Raw genomic sequence first — 21,376 nt, forward strand, 5'->3', positions numbered from 1 at the left:
ATGGGCCAGGTGCTGGGATATCTGGTTGGCATGGACGGTTTGGACTGAAGGGTCTGTTTCTGTGCTGTACATCTCTATGACTCTATGACTGTAAGTAACAAAGAGGATTGATGAGGGTAGACAGTAGATGTGATCTATATGGACTTCGATAAGGCGTTCGACAAGGTTCCTCATGGTAGACTGGTTAGCAAGGTTTAGATCTCATGGAATTCAGGGAGAACTAGCCATTTGGATGCAGAACTGGCTCAGTGGTAAAAGACAGAGGGTGGTAGTGGAGCTATAGGGAGAGGCTGAATAGGCTGGGGCTGTTTTCCTGGGAGTATTAGAGGCTGAGGGGTAACCTTATAGAAGTTTATAAAATCATGAGGGGTATCGATAGGGTAAAGAGACAAGGTCTTTCCCTGGGGTGAGGGAGTCCAGAACTAGAGGGCATAGGTTTAGAGTGAGAAGAGAAAGATATAAAAGGAATCTAAGGGGCAACTTTTTCACACAGAGGGTGATGTGTGTATGGAATGAGCTACCAGAGAAAGCGGTAGAGCCTGATACAATTACAGCATTTAAAAGGCATCTAGATGGGTATATGAACAAGAAGGGTTTCGAGGGATATAGACCAAGTGCTGGCAAATGGGACTAAATTAGATTAGGTTATCTGGTCGGCATGGACAAGTTGGACTGAAAGGTCTGTTACCATGTTATACATCTCTATGTGTCTATTTACACCTTTGTTTTCTTCACCATGAAGTAAAATAGACTGAAATGCAAAAGCTGGAGCAACAAATGATTTTGTATTTTGGAGATATGGTTTGATAGTAAGAGAATCAGCACAAAGCTTGTACTTCCCTTCTTTTGCTCACTTCGCTTTGAGTTGAAACTGTTCCAGAAGGAGGATCAGCTCTTGTTGCTCAAAGGCTTTTGCCAGTTTACATTCTGGAACAGGTTTTCGACTGTGAACAGTGATACCAGAGCAGCTGCACATGGGCAATGCCAAGAGAATTATCAATAACTGGCCAGTAATGCAACAAAACAAAACATATGCAGCATCCACCATGACCAGCTGTGCACACTGCCTAATGCTGGAATAATGAGGAGTGGGAACCAGCACTGATTTACCTTCTCCCTTTGGAAATTTGTATTGTTGACAATTGTATCCCTCCAACTGCTGCTGGAACTCAGATCGATGACAGCACTGAGGTTTATAATCTGGGATCCCTCCTGCCCTTTCAGGGCTGGTTCCACAATTGTCAATGTATCACAGGGAACGTACAGCACAGAAACAAGCCATCCATCCCCTCATAAGAGCCTTTTTCCAACACTATTTACCTCACCCTATCAACATATTCCTCTGTCCCTATTTCCTCATGTGCTTCTTTCGCTTCAATGCATCTGCGTTGTTTCAATAAGATTATGTTGAAAGTCACACATATTCTCTGAGTAATTAAATTTCCTCTAAATTTTTTAACAACTATATATGTGTACACACATATATATATATTTATATAGCACCTTTAACATAATAAAACATTGCAAGGATCTTCAAAATATAGGACTTTACTCATTTGAATTCCGAAGAATGAAGGGGGGGGGTTTATAGAAACATATAAAATTATGAAGGGACTAAATAAAATAGGAGCAGAGAGGTTGTTTCAACTGACGGGTGAAACTAGAACTAGGGGACATCGCCTCAAAATAAGGGGGAACAGATTTAGGGCTGAGTTGTGGAGAAACTTCTTCACCCAAAGGGTTGTGAATCTGTGGAATTTCATGAAGCAGTTGAGGCTACCTCGTTGAATGTTTTTAAGGCAAAGATAGATAATGTTTTGAACAGTAAGGTGTTAAGAGTTATGGTGAGCCGGCGGGTAAGTGGGGCTGAGTCCATGAAAATGATTAGCCCTGATCTTGTTGAATGGCGGGGCAGGCTCGAGGGGCCAGACGGCCTACTCCTGCCGATGTTTGTTATACCATCCAGCCATTGGAAGGAAATGAGTTGAGGTGCCCTTATGAAGGCTTGATGTAAGAAATCAGATACAGGTGTGGTGAGAGCCATCAGGGCTATTCTCGAGTTTAGGGCCTGGGTAACTAAAGGCACAGTCACCAATGGTAGAGCAATTAACACCAGGGCTGTTCATGAGGGCAGAGATAGAAGAACTTAGATATCTCGGGGGGTAGTGATGCAGATGATATTGCAGAGATATGGAGGGGTGAGACAGGAGAGTCACTGTGCAACCGGGAGCCGATATATTGGATTTATTCATGACAAACTTTTAATTACAGCCCTCTAACTTTGGACACCTTTGATAGTAGAGACATCATCTCCATGACCGATCAGCTTCATAGTTTTACAGACCTCCCTCCATTAGGCCACGTCTCAACTGAAAAAAGACTCCCAGCTTGTCATCCTGTGCTGATAGTTGCAGCTTCTAGTACTGACAAAATAAGCATTGGAAAGCTTGCCTGCATGGTCTAATGTCTCGCTCAGTTTTCAAACGGTGTATAATGTACTGTGATGCACTGAATTTGCAGAAAGCCTTCATTGAGACTGTGAATGAAAGGCTGTTTCAGAAGCTTACGTATTAAAGTAATTACAGTAAAAGCTGAACTGCACCTTATGTGTTCCTCATGCCTCTGATTTTTATGTCACTCCCACTGTCCACAGATCTTTAGCTTCACTGCTATCCTAGGAAGACAGGAATTACTTGATGATAAAAAGACTGAGGTTCATTTAGCTTGGCTTTTACTGTCCTGCTGATTCCATGTTCGAACAATAATGCAGTTGTATATCAGTCTTCCCCAATTAGTCTACAGCAGACTTGCAGAAAGGTTCTCATTTATATAGCTCACCAGCTCAAAATACTTTCGTCAATTAGGTGTTTTTTTTAACCAACTAATGCAGTTTCTTTTGGACTTTGTAGAAATGCCAACTTGTGCACAGCAAGTTCTCACAGATGACCATGAAACACTGACTGGATATTCTGCGTTTTTGTGACTTTGATTAAAGGATAAATATTGCCTGGGAGGCTGGGTTACCTCTCTTGCTTTTTTTCAACAGAAGGAAGTTGCCAGGGTCGAAACTAAAGGCACAAACCCACGATTTTCCTTCCAAGTATGCTTTACATATATATCAGACTTCCAAACACTCATCATTTTCCATGACTTTAGTTGCTGGTGTGCCGTTCTTGCCCCAGCTCCCCCGTGTCCCTATTGGCTCCGAACTCCAGCACCCTCTCCAACCTCGCATTTGCAGATGACGTATTGCTGGGTGGGAGGGTGAGCTGTGAGGAGGATGCAGAGATGCTTCAGTGTGATTTGGGCAAGTTGGGTGAGTGGGCAAATGTACGGCAGATGAAATGTAAGATTGATAAGAGTGAGGTTATGTCGTTTGGTAGCAAAGACAGAAAGGCCGATTATTATCTGATTGGTGATGGATTGAGAAAAGGGGGACGTACCATGAGATCTTTGTCCACCAGTTTTGAAAGTAAGCATAGCGAGAAGTTTCAGGTTCAAGAGCAGGGATGTCTTTCTGCGACTGTGCAGGGCCTTTGTGACACCTGCACATTATGCACAGTTCTGGTCTTTCTGACCTCTCTCTTGCCTGAAGTGTAGTTTAACCACCTCTAGTCATCTCTCTTTCTCTAATGAGAAAGAGCAGCCCTATGGTCTAGTAAGACTTATGGTGACTTTATTATCTGAGGAAGGAGGTTCTGGTGAAGGAGGGAGTGCAGTGAAGGCTTTTCAGACTGATTTCTGGAATGGCAGGACCAATGCATGAAGAGAGACTGGATCAGTTCAAACTATATTCACTGAAATATAGAAAAGTCCAATGGGCCCAGACAAGGTAAACTCTGGCAGAGGGAATCCAGAACCAGGGGCCACAGTTAAGATTGAGATCTGGAGAGGTTTCGACACCCAGACACAGATGAGTTGGTGGGTTTCTCTGCCAAAGAAAGTGGTTGAGGGCAAAACATTGAATGTTTTTAAGAAGGAGTTAGATTATGGTTCTCAGGGCTAAAGGGACCAAAGGATATGAGGGACAAGGGGGTACTGAGTTGAATGATCTGCCATGATCATATTGAACAGCGGAGCAAGCTCAAAGAGCTGAATAGCCTACTCTTATTCCTTTTATGTTTCTATACCTCACCATGGTGGCCTTGCCAATGGCTCGCCTGTTGCAAAGTGCAATGCTGGGCACCCAACATCCCTCCCTTCAAACTGCCCTGGGAATACTCCAGCTCTCCCAAAATGGTGGCCTGTTCGGGTAAGAGGCTTCTGGTTATGAACATGACTCTCTAGGACCAATGCTACAGATGGCCAGCCGTCTTCTGATGGTGCCTGTTTGGTAGTTGGGCAGCTAAGATCATAAGGCCATAAGCTATTAGAGCAGATTTAGGCCATTCATCCCATTGAGTCTGTTCTGCCATTTGATCCTGGCTGAACCCACTCTCCTGCCTTCTCCCCGTAACCTTTGATCCCCACACAATTCAAGAACCTATCCATCTCAGTGTTAAATATACTCAATGACCTGGTCTCCGCAGTTCTCTGTGGCAATGAGTTCCACAGATTCACCACCCTCTGGCTGAAGAACTTCCTCCTCATCATGATAAGGAGGTGTCAGGGTTGGACTAGGGTGGTCAAGGTCAGAGGTCACATGACACCAGGTTACAGTCCAACAGGTTCATTTGAAATCACAAGTTTTCAGAGTGCTGCCCCTTCATCAGGTGAGGTGAGGAGAAGACACACAGACACAGAATATATAATCGGAGAGATTAAAGAGACTCCGCTCTTCAGGAAAGCATCCTCCAAGCTAGCCTTCAAGATACTCACCAATGCACAATCGCTGAGCAGAAACTGATAGCCACGTTCAGTACCCATGAAGATGGCCCCAACCATGTTCAGGGATTCATGTCCTGTACATGTGACCCCAGCACACTGTTCTGTATCTGTAAAATCTTCCTTACTCTCCTGGTTTGACACTATCACCTTGATAACTTGTTATGATCTCTCTCAGTTTGTACAGTTTTGGTTTACTTGTTACTTTAGTTAGGCCCTTAGCATGTGACTCTAAAAACCATCATGTTATTCCAGCCACTTGGTTTGTTTCCAGCACCACCGCGTTTTAAATTTTTTGTAATTATCTCTCTGCCTCACTTAATCAGATTATAGGTCATCCTTTGCTTGTTATTCAGCTGTTGAGATTTTACTCACACTGTCTGACACTTTTGATCACTTGCAGAGACTTATTATTCAGCCTGCCGACACTCCATTCAGATCATTTGTACAATCTTTTAATCTCTCGGCCTATAAATTCTGTGCCTGTCTGCTTCTCTTCACTTCACCTGACGAAGGAACAGCGCTCCGAAAGCTTGTGATTTGAAGTAAACCCGTTAGACTATAACCTGGTGTCATGTGACTTTTGCCCTCACCTCAGTTCTAAAGGATCACCCCTTCACTCTGAGATTTGCCCTCATATCCTAGTCTCTCTTCCTAATGGAAACATCTTTTCCACATCCACTCTATCCAGACCGCTCAGTATTCCCTTCAAACTCCATCGAGTACAGACCCACACCCCCATGATCATTGTTTAAATCATAGAAACCCTACAATTTGGCCCAACAAGTGAACGCGGACCCTCCAAAGAGTATCCCACCCAGACACATTCCCCCACCCTATTACTCTACATTTCCCCATGACTGATGCACCTAACCTACACATCCCTGAATGCTATGGGCAATTTAGCACAGCCAATTCACCTAACCGGCATATCTTTGGACTGTGGGAGGAAACTCACAAGGACACGGGGAGAATGTGCAAACTCAGTGCAATCACCTGAGGCTGGAATCAAACCCAGGTCCCTGGTGCTGTGAGGCAGCAGTGCTAACCATTGAGCCACCATGCCACCCCTGTGAGCCCCTCCTTTGCCTGCACATCCTTCCTTAGATACAGGACCCAAAATTGATCATGACAGTCCCACAGTCCAAAGGTGTGCAGGCCAGGTGAATTGGCCATGCTAAACTGCCCATAGTGTTAGGTGCATTAGTCAGAGGAAAATGGGTCTGGGTGAGTCATTCTTCAGAGGATCGGTGTGGACTGGTTGGGCCGAAGGGCCTGTTTCCACACTGTAGGGAATCTAATCTAATAAATGCAAGATATAGATGCGTCTCTGCCCTTGTATTCTTGCCCCTTTGAAATAAATACGAACATTTCATTTGCCTTTGCAACTGCCAATTGAACCTGCACATTGGCCTTTGTGCTTCAGATTTCAGAAGCCTTTCCCTACTTTGAAAATAGTCTACGCTTCTATTCTTCCGACAGCTAACTGATCTTCCTGGCCAAAAAAAAAAACTGTGGATTCTGGAAATCTGAAACAAAAACAGAAATTGCTGGAGAAACTCTGGCAAGTCTGGCAGCATCTGTAGAGAGAAAGCAGAGTTAATGTTTCGGGTCCAGTGATGCTTGTTCAGAACTCCTCAGAACTTAATTTCTAAAGAAATGTCATTGGACCTGATTTCTCTCCACAGATCCTGGCAGACCTGCAGAGTTTTTCCAGTGTTTTTGTTTCTGATCTTTCTGGTCTGTGTTGCTCTATAAATGATGGGCAAGCATGTTGGGCCATCAGAGGAGGGTGTTTCATGCTCCTGAGTTGTAATGGTCTTTTTTGCATTTTATAAAAAAAATCTTGTATAAAGACAATGTGCATTTATGTAGCCCCTGAATTAAGTAAAACACCTCCCAAAGGTGCTTCATAAGAGTATTGCCAACCTGGATTGAACAGACAGCCACAAATAATAGCATGACTACGAGGAATAGTAAGGTTTAATCCAGGACACTATGCGAAGCCATGGCTAAGGCAAGGGGACTCAAGTACATATCGTAAGAAACATGTTCAGAGCTAATATTAGAGTGCATTTGTTAAAACAAATGTCTCCAATGTTTAAGGCTGATTGTTCAAGGGTAAAGGCAGAATTCTAGTTTCAGGATTCAAGGCAGATGTTTCGATGGTAATCTTATCCTGAGGACTTAGATAAGGTTTGAATTTGGTGCTAATTCTGAAGTATCTGATCCAATAGCTGGTGTTGATCAATACAGAACAGTACACAGCACTTAGCTGTAATCAATTAACTAACTGAACAAGCTCTGAGCTCATAATGAATATGATGTAGCCAATGGCTGGTGACACCCATTTTCTTTTGGATTTATAGTAATCGTCAGTGCCCTTAACAGGTTTTGCATGTAAATTAATCAAACGGAAAAGATGGGTGACATACTGAAGGTGGTTAGAAGATGGAAAAACCAATCACCTGTAATTTGGGGAAGAGAATGATGTTCAGTTGTGTGTAAGAGCACTTCTTGAGATGAGAAATAAAACATAGCAATTGCCTGAAGGCAATTGCGAATGCAGTGGTAGTGTCCATACCTTTGAGCCAGGAGACCTGATTCAAAGTCTACCAACTCCAAAGGTGTGCTATGACAGCTATGAACAGGTTGATGAGAAAATACCCAGCCCAGCCACTGACATGCAGCAATGGTTTACCTGAAGATCTGGTTTCAAGTCCCACTTGCCCTAGGCAGGTATTGTAACATATCTGATCAGGTTGATTCGAAAGGTCGATATTACTCACTGAGACAACTGTCTCCTCTTTCACTCCAGAATTATATCGGAACCTTTGCATAAAGGAGGTCAGATTGCAGTTCATTTGGAGTTTGGGTGACGTTGAACAGGCAGCATGACGAGAGATTGGATTTCCTCAACTGCACGGATGGGTTTTTTGTTTCAAATCTTCATAGACTCCAGGATGAGTCAATTGCACAATCTGGGTAGAGCCACCACTATTTCAACCCATCCAGCTTTGCTGGTTAGGCCATATTTATGGCCCATTCCTTGAGTGGCCTTGACAAGGCAGCAGTGACCTGCCATCATGAACTTAAAGCAATCAGTGTGGTGAAGGGACAGCCAGAAATGAGCAGTTCCAGGATTTGTGACCAGGTAATAATAAAGGAACAACAAGGCATTTCCAAGTCAGGCTGGTGTGAGTCTTAGAGATGTCAGTGTTCCTATGTCCTTGTCCTTCCAGCTGGTGGATGTTACAGATTTTGGATGGTGCTGTCTAACGCGAGTTACTTCAGTGCACCTTTTAGTTGGCATAAACTGCTGCTACTGTATGTCAGTGGTGAAAGGAGGAAACTTTGAAGGTGTTAGGAGTGGTGTCAGTCAACAAGGAGGCTTTGTCCTGGATGCTGTTGAGCTTCTTGAGTGTTGCTGAAGATGCACTCATTGAAGCAAATGGAGTATATTCCATTGCACTCTTGACTTGTGCCTTATAGATGGTGGACAGGTTTTGGGGAGTTACTCACCACAGGGTTCTAAGCATCTGACCTGGCCATATTTATATGGCTGGTCCGGTTCAATGGTCACCCTCAGAGCATTGATAATGAGACATTCAGCAATGAGCTGAAAATGTGCTGCTGGAAAAGCGCAGCAGGTCAGGCAGCATCCAAGGAACAGGAGATTCGACGTTTTGGGCATAAACCCTTCTTCAGGACCATGCCATTAAAGGTGACAGGGTGACTATTAGATTTTCTCCAGTTTGAGAAGGCCATTGCCTGGTACTTGTGTGACACAACTGTTATTTGATGCTTATCAGCTCAAGCCTGAGTGTTGTCCAAGTCTTGCTGCATTTGGACACAGACTGCTTCAGTACCTGAGGAGTCGCAAGTGGAATTGAACATGGTGCGATCATCGGCGAACATTCCCACTTCTGATGCTATGATGGAGGGAAGGTCATTGATGAAGCAGCTGAAGATGTATGGGCCTAGGACACTAATACCCTGAGAAAGTCAGAGACGTCCTGGAGTTGAGATGACTGACTTCTGACAGCCACAACCATCTTCCAATGTGCCAGGTATGAAACCAACTATTGGAGAGTTTGCCCCCGCTACCCACTGACGCTGGTTTCGCCAGTGCTCCTTGATGCCACGTTCGGTTGAATGTCATCTTGTTGTCAAGCACTGTCACTCTCACCTCCCCTCTGGAATCTTGGGTCTGCAAGCATTCAGGCAAGATTCTTGGACAGGTTTTCCCCAATTCGAAGTGATTTCAGTTTTGCTAGGGCTCTTTGATGCCCCACTCGATCAAAGATCTGCAGTGATATCAGGGGCTGCCACCCTCAGCTCTCCTCTCTTTTGTCCATATCCCCAGCCTGGAATAAGGTCAGGAGTTCAGCTGAGTCCAAACTGGGTTATAAAGAAGTGAGTTATTATTGAGTAAGTATTTTTGTCAACACCTTCCATTACCGCTAATGATTGACAGCAGGCTGGTGGCCTGGTTGCATTTGTCCTGCTTTGTGTGGAAAGTATACATCTGGGCAATTTTCCAAACTGTTAGATAGATGCCAATGGCTCTCAACATCTTTGCCAGAAGTAAGCTTGGGTATAAGCTTCAATTCACATGCATCCATATTTCCTTAAATCTTAGGCTTTCTGGGATAAAGTGATGCATATTCTAGAACAGACACTCTGCTCAAATAAATAGCTCTGATGAACAGTCATCTAGCCTCGAAACGTTAGCTTGCTCTCTTGCCATGGATGCTGCCTGAACTGCTGTGATCGCCAGCATTTGTTGTTTTCAGTACAGATGCCAGTCTCTGTAGTAATTGGCACCCCTAGTTGTTCGATTCCTTGGTTTAGTGAGGCACATGATTTTGCAAACAGCAGGCGACATCAAAGCTCTTCACTGCCCAGAGGCTGAAACATCGACAATGACAAATGGCCTCCCAAGTTTGTGTTTGGTGGAGGGTCCACACCTGAAGGAGGTATTACCACCTTCTCAGTAAAGCTTTCGGAGCGACTTGGCATTAACGGTTCAGTCTCCTGGACTCTGCTGGAGGATCGTTATTGCAAAAATGTTCTCCCATTTATTTCCTTGTGCAGTTAGAAAATATATTGAATGAGGGAAAAGACTGGGTGAGGTTACTGAAGGATAAGACCACCAGGAGGTCCTGTTCGACCAAAGCTGTTGATCTTATTCTCCCAATGGCATTCAGTGCAAATTCCTCACATTCTGTCTCCTTCAGACTTACAGGACACCTCAGGCAGATCCAAATACATATCAAAAGTAGGTGGGAAATTCAGGAACACCTTTTCGGTATTCATTTACCTTCGTCCAATAAACTGGTCATATCCTGAAGGGCTCAGACTGCTAGGAGGCTCAAACCGATAAAAGTACTTTAATGGAGTCTCCTCAATTATGCCCAAATCAGCATCAGCATGAATTAGCCCCTCAGTTGGTTCTAAATTAGTTTGAACTCCACGATTTGACAGAATGATTCTGTGAAAAGGAGGTTAGATGGTTAATTTTAGCACTTATCTGACCTTGAATGTGCAATGTAACAATTCTTTAACTGACCCATTCCCCCGCGCCTCCCCCCCCCTCCCCCCACACCCCCTCCCCCCGGCCTGATCTACTTTTTCACACTAATTTGTTATTTCTAGTGAAGTTGGACACTTTGATCACAACACTCTTGTCTCATCAAGGTCACTTGCAAATATTGTGAAAAGTTGGGTTCCAGGGGCTGATCCTTTTGGGATTCCAATGGTTAGTGCAGCTGATTCGCAGCAATTCTCTGCTTTCTCCTGTGAAGCCAATTTGCTATCCAATTTGCCACTTCACCATTGATTTCATCGAGCCCTCACCTTCACTTGAGGTCCTTTGTGAAACATCTTGTCAAAAGCTTCGCAAAGTCAAGGTATAGAATATTGACCTACATTTACCTTCGTCCAATAAACTGGTCATATCCTGAAAAGCAAGCGAAAAACTTGTTTGTGACCTTCATTTGATGAACACACACTGGGTCCTCAGTGACTACCCTGTAACAATGAGATAACCCTGAATTATTTCTCCGATAATAGACTCGTCTGTCGAACCCATTATCATCGGCAAGTTGACGTGTCTCAATTTGATTCACACTTTTGTCTTTACTTTATGATTGAAGGCAGGCAACTTCATTTGATTTACTCCCACAAACAAAAAAAATCTTTCAGCCATCATCTCACCCTCGAACTGTGAACTACTTTCAAATCACTGACAAGAAACTGCATTTATATGGAACCTTTAGTGTATTGGAACCCCTCCCAGTCACAATAAGGCAATGTATTTCAGGTTTTAAGAAGTCTCTTAAGAAGCAAAGCAAGATAGAAAGGCAGTGAGCTTTAGGAAGGGAATTCCACAGTGTGGTCCAAGATTCCTGAAGGTACAGGTATCAATTATAATTGGGAATGAAGAACAGGTCAGCTTTAGAAGCATGTAGATATCTCAGAGAGTTGTGGGGTTAGTGGAGTTAGGGAGGGGCAAGGTCAAGGAGAGATTTTAAAATCAGGATGGGAACTCTGAAATCATTTTTTTTGTTTTGGAGGAATCAGTGTATCACAGAAGTGTTACAGTGCAAAAGGGGGGGAATGCAGGTGGCAGTGCTGGAGATGCTGGAGATCAGAGTCCAGATTAGAGTGGTGCTGGTCAGGCAGCATCCAAGGAGCAGGAAAATCAACGTTTCGGGCAAAAGCCCTTCATCAGGAATGAGGCTGGGAGCCTCGGGCGGGGGTGGAGAGATAAATGGGTGGGGGGGGGGCTAGGGAGAAGGTAGCTAGGAGGGCAATAGGTGGATGGAAGTGGGGATGAAGGTGATAGGTTGGAGAGGAGGGTGGAGTGGAGAGGTGGGAAGGATGACTGGTTGGTAGGACAGGTCGTGAGGATGGTACTGAGCTGGCAAGTTGAAACTGGGGTAAGATAGGGGGAGGGGACACTCAAACCCAGGGCATCAATGTGGACTTCACCTGTTTCCTCAATTCCCCTCCCCCTATCTTACCCCAGTTCCAACCTTGCAGCCCAGCACCATCCTCATGACCTATCCTACCTGTCAATCTTCTTTCCCACCTCTCCGCTCTACTCTCCTCTCCGACCTATCACCTTCATCCCCACCTCCAGAGAATTGACATTTCCGGCATAAGCCCTTCATCAGTGTTATGACACGGGTAAACTCGCCGGCTTAATTTAAAACCAGCAACACCAAAAAGATTTATCCCATGCAGTAATCTGTGAAAATTCAATAGGCCAAGAGCTAGTTAAAGTAAAAATTAATAACATTTTTTTCTAAAGTATCACAGAGAATAATTAACGAACAACTATTTACAATTCCTTCCTCTAATCTATCTTTTACCTTCCCTTCTATAATATTAGTCTGATAAAACTCCCAATTAGGATTTACAAAATAATACTTCTTATCTCAAAACCAGGCAGCTTTAGATTCTCCTCTGTGTTTTGGTCTTCCTTTCTTCTTGGGAATTCTGCTTCATAGGTTACTGATTGATAAAGGTACCTTTAAGAGAGCTATTTTTTAATCAGTCTGTTTACAAGCTGGTAACTTGGCAGTTCTCCTCTCAACTATTCAATTTTCCCTGGTCTTATATCCCCAAAGCATCAGATTGTGTCATTGGCTTTTAAGATTATCAATATACTTAATTCAAACTGGATTGGAGTTTGGTATTTTTTGAGGTATAATTTAATTGGCCTAATTTGAAAGTGTTTTGTCATTTCCAGGCAACCAGATAATTTAGCTTTGGGCCAAGGGTTACATTGTTACCTTATTGAAAACACTTGGTGTTGTCAGATAGCTCTACCAGCTTTTAACTCTCTTAAAGGTACAGTATACCCACATCTTCCTAACATCAGGAATGAGGTTTGTGTGCTGTGGGGGCTGAGAGCTAAATGGGAGGGGGTGGGGTTGAGGGGGAAGGTAGCCGGGAATGCGATAGATAGCTGAAGGTGGAGTAGAAGGTTATAGGTCACTGAGCAGGGTGGAGCGGATAGATGGGAAAAGTGATGGACAGGTCAAGAGTTCGGTGCTGAGTTGGAGGCTTGGGACAGGGATAATGTGGGGGGTGGGGATATGAGGAAACTGGTGAAATCCACATTGATCCCATGTGGTTGCAGGGTCCCAAGGCGGAAGATGAGGCTTTCTTGCTCCAGACGTCGGGTGGCAAAGGTTTGGCGATGGAGGAGACCCAGAACCTGCATGTCCTTGCTGAAGTGTTTAGCCATGGGGCATTGGATTTGGTTAGTGGGGGTGTCCCAGAGATGTTCTCTGAAATGCTGCGTAAATTGGCGTCCAGTCTCCAACAGGACATCTGAGCAGTGGGTGTCTGTATTGCACTGAGTCTGAAGAATCTTTATCCGTAGATAAATCTTTCCTCACTCTCAGCAAGCCCTGCAAACACTTCCCTTCCATTCACTGGAGCCTTAGGAATTGCTACGGTTTGGTGACACGGGAGGGAAATTCAGATTGGAGCATCTATGCTACAGGGTCACATACCCCTCCACCTCCAGTTCAGCCCCAGCTAACACTCCGAGTGCAGCCCCTGATTAAGAGTGCAGGAATCGTCCAGCAGATGCGGTTACACCAACAGAGCCTGACATACAGCCAGCAGGTTGGGAATTTTGAAGGCTGGTGTGGTGCGGTAGGGGTTTGAGTAGAGGCCAGCACATTGGGGATTTTCCAATACACTTTGCCAGTTGGGGGGGGGGGGGTCAGAATTATTTATCTTCTCACACAGTTTCTCAGCTAGAGCGGGGGGGAATGGGAAACATTAGCCAGAGTCCCAATCCTGTCTGGTCCCTGCTCATCCTCATTTGCTAATTAAAAGTAGCTGTGGACAGGGTTGTTTGTGGCAATTCCGGCCGAAACATACAAAACAAAGACTTTCCTTGTTGGGTATCCATCCAAATGGATAGACTCGCCTCCTATTATAGGTCACTCCCTTCCACATGGAAACTTCGCCCCTGGTATAGACAACCATGAGCCCTATAGAAACGGTCCCAGATCTAGGACGGCTCCTTGAGGTTACTGCTGGAGACTGTTGAAGAACATGCGTAACTCCATTGAAGTCCTAGCCTCAATGGGGAAGGCCAATAGGAAATGTTTAATTGAGAAGCGAGGGACATGTGTACAGCTAATTGTGGCACATGGCAATGTATGAGTCCGTTCTCTCTTCTTATCGCCTGGTCCCAGTTCCATCTCCAGCCCTCTGGACTGACCTGTGAACCTGTCAGCTTTGACAGGGCCTCAAGCAGCATGGGTGTCTACACACTGCCTGTTTAGAAATCTGAAGGGCCTTGATGCAGAAAACTTCAGCCTGCACCACTCTAGGAGTTGGCAGCTGGCACAGAATTCAATTTCTCACCAATCATCTTTTCGTGCAGAACTTTCTGGCAATAACACATTCTGGAAAATGCCTAGTCTGGCCCTCAGCTGAAATGTTTCCAAATGAACCCGATGGAAGGCCTGTACAGAGAAGGAGCAAGTAACATATTAAAACCTCAGATGATGATCAGGCAGGTCTAAATATAGTCAGCTATCTCTTATCTTGGAAGTGAATCTAAAATGAGACATGGACGTAGCTAAGGACAAAAGCATGAAACATTTACCCCATGCCTGTTTTAGAGTGGTTTAATATATTCTTGGATTTCTGGGTTATTCCTGTGCATAATGTAAATACCAAATCAGAGGAAGGACAGAACCCACCCCAGAGCCAGAGAGAGACAATTACTTGTGAAGAAATGATGGCCAGTTTTGAGAAAGCCCCATAAAAAAGATTAAAGATTAACCGCAATAATGAGGAGCTCATGATTTCTGCTATTACAAGGTCCTGACATCTGCTTAACCCCATACTCTGACACTTCAATAATTGCTCCTTTGATATTTACAACGATATTATATTCCGGGGCATGAAATACCAAACAGCCACCTGCCATTTGCAAGTTCACATCATTAGTCAAACAGATCCCTGTTTAGTTTATAGAGTAAGGCCACTTGATCCGAATCTGAATATGCATAGGAAGGTGACTGGCTCATATCCCCTCGGGTAAAAAGGATCAATTATGATCTGATCAAAGTCGGAGCTGTGTCATGATGAGAGTCAAAATACAAAATTACTGAGGGCAAGTTTTAATTCATACTTTTAAAATGTGTTTTCGAAAAGAGGACTGCTGCAGACAAAAAAAAACGACTGCGGATTCTAAATTCAATCTCTGTCTGGCAAAGTCCTGTGTGGAATCTGTAGATGTACCTTCAAACAGAGAGAGGAGTGACAGGAAGAAATAATGTGGAAGTTGACTATCTTCCCCCTGTCAGCAGAAAGCCACCTTTAGCAGAGATTTATTTTGTGTTTTATCCTTCCAAAAAAAGGGTTAAAAACCAATTGCATCTTGTGTGTGTTAATGGTCCATGTGGGCGAGTAGAAGGAGGTGTTTATGTGGATAAATGTGTGGAACTGAACTGAGGTCCCTGTGTACTAGCTTGGGTTCAGGTGCTAGAACAATCTGATGATCACAGTCAAAAACAAAATACAGCCCACTAGTCACCCCTTGCAGGTAAAAGGACTCTGGCCCTGCATGCTGGAAGCTAACTCGCCAACAGGCCAATCAGAATGGAACCTGGGAAACTCTGAGTGCTGCCACGTAACCACCTTCAAAAGGAAACAGGGCAAAAGGTGTGGGTATGGAATGAGCTGCCAGAGGAAGTGGTGGAGGATGGTACAATTACAACATTGAAAAGGCATCTGGATGGGTATATGAATAGGAAAGGTTTAGAGGGATATGGGCCAAGTGCTGGCAAATGCGACTAGATTAACTTTAGATATCTGGTCGGCATGGACAAGTTGGACCAAAGAGTCTGTTTCTGTGCTGTACATCACTATGGCTCTGAAAGGATTTTAACTCACCTAAAAATGGCAACAATCTCAATATCAGCTGTTAAACTACCAATGCTCCACTAGCTATTCTTCATGAGTCCACTCACAGAGAAATCCATGTATCTTTTAACTTGTATGCTGTTTTGGGCTCATTTTGAATGTGTGCGTGTGTCATTATTTTCCCTTCTTGCGTTAACTTCAGAAAGTCCCGCCCCGTTGGCTCCTTTTAAAGCACAGATTCAATTGGATGTGTTAGAAAGGTATCCCCAAGGAAGGGATACTTGTTTGAACTAAACTTGTTGCAACCAACTGAGGGCCTGAGGGGGATAAAGAAGGGAAACCAGTTCATCTTCTGCACCTGGGTCATTAACTATTTGATGAACACCATCTGGAGCCACCGGCTTGGCAGTCTGACTAGGGACACTGGTTGTAACCATCTGGAAGGTTCGATGCAGTGCAACTGTTTCCACTGAAACATAAGAACACAGGAAACAGCAGCAGGAGTAGGCCATAGGCCCCTCAGGCCTGCTCCCCCATTCAATCAGATCTTTTCATGGACTCAGCTCTGGTTACCCGCCCACTCACTCTAACCTTTAACTCCTTCACTGTTCAAAAATCTAACTTTGCCTTAAAAAACATTCAAACACGGTAGCCTCAACTGCTTCACTGGGAAGGAAATTCCACAGATTCACAACCCTCTGGGTGAAGATGTTCCTCCTCACTCAGTCCTAAATCTGCTCCCGTTTATTTTGAGGTTATGCCCCCTAGTTCTAGTTTCACCCGCCAGTGGAAACAACCACTGCTTCTATCTTACCTATTCCCTTTATAAGGTTATGTGTTTCTCTAAGATTTCCCCCCCATTCTTCTAAATGTCAAGGAGTATAGTCCCAGACCACTCAATCATTCCTCATAAGACAACCCTCTGATCTCTGGAATCAGCCTAGTGAACCTCCTCTGCACCACCGCCAGTGCCAGTATATCCTTTCTCAAGTAAGGAGACCAAACCAGTCCAAAGATGTTCAGGTTAGGTGAATTGGCCATGCTAAATTGCCCAGAGTGGCCAGGGATGTGTAGCTTAGGTGCACTAGTCAGGGGAAATGTCGGGTAATAGGGTAGGGGAATGGGTCTGGGTGGGATACTCTTTGGAGGGTCGGTGTGGACTAGTTGGGCCAAATGGCCTGTTTCCACACTGTAAGTAATCTAATCTTTAAAAAAAATTACTCTAGGTGTGGCCTCACCAGCACCCTATACAGTTGCAGCATTACCTCACTGACGTTAAACTCCATCCCTCGAACAATGAGGGACAATATTCCATTTGCCTACTTAATTACCTGTTGCACCTTCAGACCAATATCTTGTGGTTCATGCACAAGGGCTCCCAAAATGGAACCCAACAAAATAAGTTAATCCAGATTAGATTTATTTCTTGCTAACTCCACTTTTAAAAGGTTAAATGAAAGCTCTCTTCCCAGAAAGGCTTTCATTGCTGGATAAATTAGTGCAGTCAAGATTGAGGTTGATAAATCTCAGGAAAGGGTGCCCCTAAACATGGGACTAAGGTTGCACAATGGAGAGCAATTGATAATTATATGAAAGAGGATGATTTGAGAGCTGAATATCTTAATCCTGTTCCTAATAGCGCAGGCTATCACTTTAGTAAAAGTGTCCACTCATGGGGGTAGATTTTCGCTTTCTGCATTGACTGCAAAATAAGGGGAGCGGCCTATGGCCAGCAGCCTCTTAACCACTTCTATCAGAGCCATCAGAAAAAGGTGAAGTTTATCCCTCATATGCCAGAAGGACTTAATTTTGCAACCCCACAAGACTTGTTCATGTCCTTGGGGTTTCATCGCAGTACTGTGAACAACTGTGCCTTCAGCTGCCAAGGCCTGAACTCTGGAATTCCCTCCATAACCCTCTCTCTGTTCTTCTAAGACACTTGGTAAAACAGGCAGCTAAACCAAGCTGCTGGTCACCCATCTTCCTACCTCATGTGGCACTGAGTCAAACTGGAATTTACTCCCACTCCTGCAAAATCCTGAACACTGTTTCAGTGTGTCAAAGGTTCTACATAAATGCGTACCGTTGTAATAAGAGGGGATCGAAAGAATGTCACATCGTGCAGAGCTGTAGAGGCCAAGCAGGTAAAGAGTTTATGTTGTAATAATGCTTTTGTTTGAAAGCTGATTCTGTGAACGTACTGTCAGTGTGATCCTCACTCCCACTGTGCTGCGTCTGACCCTGGGATAAGGCAGCTGCAGTTTGTAATGTGGACCAGCTCACAGCTGCTGATCTCCTGGAATCTGTATTGGAACAATAAAGCACAGTCCGAGAAACAACAGGAAAATAAGAGCTGTGCTTCCTGCTCCAGCTCACAGCCTAGTCAGTACTGCTGTGTGTGAGTGGCTGTGTGTGTATGTGTATGTGTATGTGTGTGTGTGTGTGACTGTTTGTGTATGTGTGTGTGACTGTTTGTGTATATGCGTGTGACTGTTTGTGTATGTGTGTGACTGTATGTGTATGTGTGTGTGACTGTGCAATTGTGTGACTGTTTGTGTATATGCGTGCGACTGTTTTGTGTATGTGTGTGACTGTTTGTGTATATGCGTGTGACTGTGTATGTGTGTGATTGTATGTGTATATGTGTGTGACTGTTTGTGTATGTGTGTGACTGTGTGTATATGCGTGTGACTGTTTGTGTATGTGTGTGACTGTATGTGTATGTGTGTGTGACTGTGTAATTGTGTGTTTGTGTATGTGTGTGTGACTTTTTCTGTATATTTGTGTGACTGTGTATATGTGTGTGACTGTGCATGTGTGTGTGACCTTTTTGTATATATGTGTGACTGTGAATGCGTGTGTGACTGTTTGTGTATATGTGTGACTGATGGGTATGTGTGTGTGACTGCTTGTGTATATGTGTGACATGTACATGTGTGTGACTGTTTGTGTATGTGTGTGTGACTGTGGGTATGTGTGACAGTTTCTGTATGTGTGTGCGTGACTGTTTGTGTATATATGTGTGACTGTTTGTGTATGTGTGTGTGACTGTGTATGTGTGTGTGACTGTGTATGAATGTGTGACTGTTTGTGTATGTGTGTGTGACTGTTTGTTTATATGTGTGACTGTGTGTATGACTGTTTGTCTATATGTATGTGACTGTGTATGAATGTGTGACTGTGTATGTGTGTGTGACTGTTTGTGTATATGTATGACTGTGTATATGTGTGTGACTGTTTGTGTATGTGTGTGTGACTGTTTGTGTATGTGTGTGACTGTATATGTGTGTGTGACTGTTTGTTTATATGTGTGTGACTGTGTATGTGTGTGTGACTTTTATGTATATATGTGTGACTGTGTATGTGTGTGTGACTGTTTATGTATATGTATGACAGTTTCTGTATGTGTGTGTGTGACTGTTTGTGTATATGTGTGACAGTTTCTGTATGTGTGTGCGTGACTGTTTGTGTATATGTGTGACTGTTTGTGTATATGTGTGTGACTGTGTATGTGTGTGTGACTATTTGTGTATATGTGTGTTACTGTTTGTGTATGTGTGTGACTGTATGTGTATGTGTGTGTGACTGTTTGTGTAATTGTGTGTTTGTGTATGTGTGTGTGACTTTTTCTGTATATTTGTGTGACTGTGTATATGTGTGTGACTGTGCATGTGTGTGTGACCTTTTTGCATATATGTGTGACTGTGTATGTGTATGTGACTGTTTGTGTATATGTGTGACTGTTTGTGTATGTGTGTGTGTGACTACTTGTGTATATGTGTGACATGTACATGTGTGTGACTGGTTGTGTATGTGTGTGTGACTGTGTATAAATGTGTGACTGTTTGTGTGTATGTGTGACAGTTTCTGTATGTGTGTGCGTGACTGTTTGTGTATATATGTGTGACTGTTTATGTATGTGTGTGACTGTGTATGTGTGTGTGACTGTGTATGAATGTGTGACTGTGTATGTGTGTGTGACTGTTTGTGTACATGTGTGACTGTGTATATGTGTGTGACTGTGTATGTGTGTATGACTGTTTGTGTATATGTGTGACTGTGTATATGTGTGTGACTGTTTGTGTATGTGTGTGTGACTGTGTATGTGTGTGTGACTGTGTATGTGTGTGTGACTTTTATGTATATATGTGTGACTGTGTATGTGTGTGTGTGACTGTTTATGTATATGTGTGTCTGTTTGTGTATGTGTGTGTGACTGTTTGTGTATATATGTGTGACAGTTTCTGTATGTGTGTGCGTGACTGTTTGTGTAAATGTGTGACTGTGTATATGTGTGTGACTGTGTATGTGTGTGTGACTATTTGTGTATATGTATGACTGTTTGTATATGTGTGTGTGATTGTTTGTGTATGTGTGTGACTGTTTGTATATATGTGTGACTGTTTGTGTATGTGTGTGTGACTGTGTATGTATGTGACTGTGTATATGTGTGTGAGACTGTATGTGTGTGTGACTGTGTATATATGTGTGACTGTTTGTGTATATATGTGTGACTGTTTGTGTATATGTGTGACTGTTTCTGCACGTGTGTGTGTGACTGTGTATATGTGCGACTGTTTGTGTATATGTGTGTGACTGTTTGTGTATGTGTGTGACTGTTTGTGTATGCGTGTGACTGTTTGTGTGTGACTCTTTGTGTATATGTGTGTGACTGTTTGTGTATGTGTGTGTGACTGTTTGTGTATATGTGTGACTGTTTGTGTATGTGTGTGTGACTGTTTGTGGATATGTGTGACTGTGTATATGTGTGTGACTGTGTATATGTGTGACTGTTTGTGTATATGCGTGTGACTGTGTGTGTGACTGTGTATGTGTGTGTGACTGTTTGTGTATATATGTGTGACTGGTTGTGTATGTGTGTGACTGTGTATATGTGTGTGACTGTTTATATATGTGTGACTGTTTGTGTGTGTGTGTGTGTGTGTGACTGTTTGTGTATATGTGTGTGACTGTTTGTGTATGTGTGTGACTGCTTGTGTATGTGTATGTGTCGTTACAGACCAGGCCAGACCCCCTCAAAACATTGCAAGAAAGTAGCCCAGACCCTAACTTTGTTAGCTGTTTAAAGCAGGTGTGTAGTAGATAGTCCAGGAGGGATGCAGTTGGCCCAACCACTTCGTTTTAAACAAAACAGAATTTATTTCAAGATTACCGAATGAAACACAAATGAAAGAGAACAGCATATAGAATAACTTTAACCTATCTGAAAACCTAACAGATTATTCGTCATGCTGTTCCAAATACTTGCAGTAATCCCATAAACATCCCTTTGCAAGAAAAGGTAAAATCCAACACAAGGTCTGACAGGAGATAGAGAGATGGCAGAGAGATTCAGTGTGGAACACCTTCTTCCATGGAGCTGTTTCTTAGACCACCCGTCTCAAAACTGACTACAGCCCTGAACAGCCAGACCAAACCAGAGAAAAGCTGAGCTTCGAGAACTGGCCGCTCCCCTTTCATTATATTTAAAAGCTTCCTCAAGTAGGTTGACCCCAGACATTTCGGAGCCTGTATCTTTTCCACTTCCTGAAGAAAAACCAAGGACAACCTAACCTTGTTAAAGTAGCAGCATCATCACTGTGTGTGTGTGTGTGTGTGTGTGTGTGTGTTTGTGTGTGTGTTA

Source organism: Hemiscyllium ocellatum, chromosome 20, assembly GCF_020745735.1.
Source record: "Hemiscyllium ocellatum isolate sHemOce1 chromosome 20, sHemOce1.pat.X.cur, whole genome shotgun sequence".
Classification (NCBI taxonomy): domain Eukaryota; kingdom Metazoa; phylum Chordata; class Chondrichthyes; order Orectolobiformes; family Hemiscylliidae; genus Hemiscyllium; species Hemiscyllium ocellatum.